Here is a 3,808-nt window from a genome sequence, read left to right as displayed (position 1 = left end):
TGACTCTCAGAATGGACGGAAAGAGCCGGGTAAGCCTTTCAAAAGATTCGACCACGTGCCGAAAACTTTAGACTTCCGTGAGCTCTCCGGCTTGCACCGAGACCCGAAGTCGACGTGCGAAGCACCACGGGACCCCTTTCGCCTGCAGGTCCCGAGCCGCCTTTATTTGCTGTTACGAGCATCGTGTGCCCCATACCTGCGTGACGAGCACCGCAGGGCGGCAGAGCCATCGCACTTGGCCGGGTGGCAGAGGAGGACCAGACTATTCACAGATAGCGGCCCAACGACTCCCAGAGCCGGTCGTGCGGCGCGCGAGGTCTGCTCTCTTCACAAGAGGCTTTATTAGGGAGTGCTAAGGCAAGGTTCTGTGCCCTCCACCCTCATCGCAACACCCATGGGAGCCTCCGGTCGTCAATAGACCGCCGCACCGGCCTCTGACTGACTCTCAGAATGGACGGAAAGAGCCGGGTAAGCCTTTCAAAAGATTCGACCACGTGCCGAAAACTTTAGACTTCCGTGAGCTCTCCGGCTTGCACCGAGACCCGAAGTCGACGTGCTAAGCACCACGGGACCCCTTTCGCCTGCAGGTCCCGAGCCGCCTTTATTTGCTGTTACGAGCATCGTGTGCCCCATACCTGCGTGACGAGCACCGCAGGGCGGCAGAGCCATCGCACTTGGCCGGGTGGCAGAGGAGAGACCAGACTATTCACAGATAGCGGCCCAACGACTCCCAGAGCCGGTCGTGCGGCGCGCGAGGTCTGCTCTCTTCACAAGAGGCTTTATTAGGGAGTGCTAAGGCAAGGTTCTGTGCCCTCCACCCTCATCGCAACACCCATGGGAGCCTCCGGTCGTCAATAGACCGCCGCACCGGCCTCTGACTGACTCTCAGAATGGACGGAAAGAGCCGGGTAAGCCTTTCAAAAGATTCGACCACGTGCCGAAAACTTTAGACTTCCGTGAGCTCTCCGGCTTGCACCGAGACCCGAAGTCGACGTGCTAAGCACCACGGGACCCCTTTCGCCTGCAGGTCCCGAGCCGCCTTTATTTGCTGTTACGAGCATCGTGTGCCCCATACCTGCGTGACGAGCACCGCAGGGCGGCAGAGCCATCGCACTTGGCCGGGTGGCAGAGGAGGACCAGACTATTCACAGATAGCGGCCCAACGACTCCCAGAGCCGGTCGTGCGGCGCGCGAGGTCTGCTCTCATCACAAGAGGCTTTAGGGAGTGCTCAGGCAAGGGTCAGCCCGCAGCCTTCCTGGCAACACCCAGGGGAACCAGGCCACTCGCGTCTCTCGCCTTCATTTTCGACACGAGCGCCTGCGGAGGGCCACCACCCCCTCCGATTGTCAAGAGACCTCCGCACCGGCCTCTGACTTACTCTCAGAATGGACGGAAAGAGCCGGGTAAGCCTTTGAAAAGATTCGACCACGTGCCGAAAACTTTAGACTTCCGTGAGCTCTCCGGCTTGCACCGAGACCCGAAGTCGACGTGCTTAGCACCACGGGACCCCTTTCGCCTGCAGGTCCCGAGCCGCCTTTTATTTTTGTTACGAGTATCGTGTTCCCCAAACCTGGGTGACGAGCACCGCAGGGCGGCAGAGCCATCGCGCTTGTCCGGGTGGCAGAGGAGGACCAGACTATTCACAAATAGCGGCCCAACGACTCCCAGAGCCGGTCGTGCGGCAGGCGAGGTCTGCTCTCATCACAAGAGGCTTTAGGGAGTGCTCAGGCAACGGTCAGCCCGCAGCCTTCTTGGCAACACCCAAGGGAACCAGGCCACTCGCGTCTCTCGCCTTCATTTTGGACACGAGCGCCTGTGGAGGGACGGCCGGAGTCAACGTGGGGTTTGCCCGCCCTCCAATAGTGTCAAAAGACCGCCGCACAAGTCTCTGACTGACTCTTAGAACAGACAGAAAGAGTTTGTCAAATCTGTCAAAAAATTGACAAAGTGTCAAAAATTCGACTTCCAAGAGCTCTCCGGCATGCACTCATACCTGTCATTAAAGTGCTATGCCCGTGGAACCGTTTTTCGGATGCCTTTCAGAACGGTCCCGCGCCGCCATTTTGTTCTAAAAATCGTGTTCCCATATATCTCCGGGTACCCCGCCAACCTCACTGCGGAAAAACTACAAGTGGCACTGAATGGGTCTGAATTCCAAATTTGACTGCATCGGTCTGGAACTCGGTCCGGTCAAAACCGTTTGGATTTTTCTCGGTCCGGACTTCCGCGACAGACAAAGTTAAAGTTTTCGGGCTGCAGGCACAAAACGACAGCTGGCCATTTGCCGGGCTCAATTCACCCAATTCCTCCGGCACTTCGGAGCACATGTTCGGTGTAAGTTTGCGAATCTTTCCCGATGCTGCAGCATTTTCCTCCGCTGACACTTAGAATATTTTTCACACTTTGCTGAAAATTTTTCTAAGTGTTTTTTTCCAAGTTTTCCTGGTTACTGATTTCTTCTTTTTAAACATTTTTCTAAGTTTTTCTGGTTACTGATTTCTTCTTTTTAAACATTTTTCGCAGTTTGTCTGGTTACTGATTTCTTCTTTTTAAACATTTTTCGCCGTTTTTCTGGTTACTGATTTCTTCTTTTTAAACATTTTTCGCCGTTTTTCTGGTTACTCATTTCTTCTTTTTAAACATTTTTCTAAGTTTTTCTGGTTACTGATTTCTTCTTTTTAAACATTTTTCTAAGTTTTTCTGGTTACTCATTTCTTCTTTTTAAACATTTTTCTAAGTTTTTCTGGTTACTCACTTCTTCTTTTTAAACATTTTTCTAAGTTTTTCTGGTTACTGATTTCTTCTTTTTAAACATTTTTCGCCGTTTTTCTGGTTACTGATTTCTTCTTTTTAAACATTTTTCTAAGTTTTTTCTGGTTACTCATTTCTTCTTTTTAAACATTTTTCGCCGTTTTTCTGGTTACTGATTTCTTCTTTTTAAACATTTTTCTAAGTTTTTCTGGTTACTGATTTCTTCTTTTTAAACATTTTTCTAAGTTTTCCTGGTTACTCATTTCTTCTTTTTAAACATTTTTCTAAGTTTTCCTGGTTACTCATTTCTTCTTTTTAAACATTTTTCTAAGTTTTCCTGGTTACTGATTTCTTCTTTTTAAACATTTTTCGCAGTTTTTCTGGTTACTGATTTCTTCTTTTTAAACATTTTTCTAAGTTTTTCTGGTTACTGATTTCTTCTTTTTAAACATTTTTCTAAGTTTTTCTGGTTACTCACTTCTTCTTTTTAAACATTTTTCTAAGTTTTTCTGGTTACTCACTTCTTCTTTTGAAACATTTTTCTAAGTTTTTCTGGTTACTGATTTCTTCTTTTTAAACATTTTTCGCAGTTTGTCTGGTTACTGATTTCTTCTTTTTAAACATTTTTCGCCGTTTTTCTGGTTACTGATTTCTTCTTTTTAAACATTTTTCTAAGTTTTTCTGGTTACTCACTTCTTCTTTTTAAACATTTTTCTAAGTTTTTCTGGTTACTGATTTCTTCTTTTTAAACATTTTTCGCAGTTTTTCTGGTTACTGATTTCTTCTTTTTAAACATTTTTCTAAGTTTTTCTGGTTACTGATTTCTTCTTTTTAAACATTTTTCTAAGTTTTTCTGGTTACTCACTTCTTCTTTTTAAACATTTTTCTAAGTTTTCCTGGTTACTGATTTCTTCTTTTTAAACATTTTTCGCAGTTTTTCTGGTTACTGATTTCTTCTTTTTAAACATTTTTCTAAGTTTTTCTGGTTACTGATTTCTTCTTTTTAAACATTTTTCTAAGTTTTTCTGGTTACTCACTTCTTCTTTTTAAACATTT

The sequence above is a fragment of the Chiloscyllium punctatum genome, unplaced genomic scaffold (assembly GCF_047496795.1).
Source record: "Chiloscyllium punctatum isolate Juve2018m unplaced genomic scaffold, sChiPun1.3 scaffold_558, whole genome shotgun sequence".
Classification (NCBI taxonomy): Eukaryota; Metazoa; Chordata; class Chondrichthyes; order Orectolobiformes; family Hemiscylliidae; genus Chiloscyllium; species Chiloscyllium punctatum.
The sequence above is the reverse complement of the archived record's forward strand: the minus strand, read 5'-3'. Positions refer to the sequence as shown.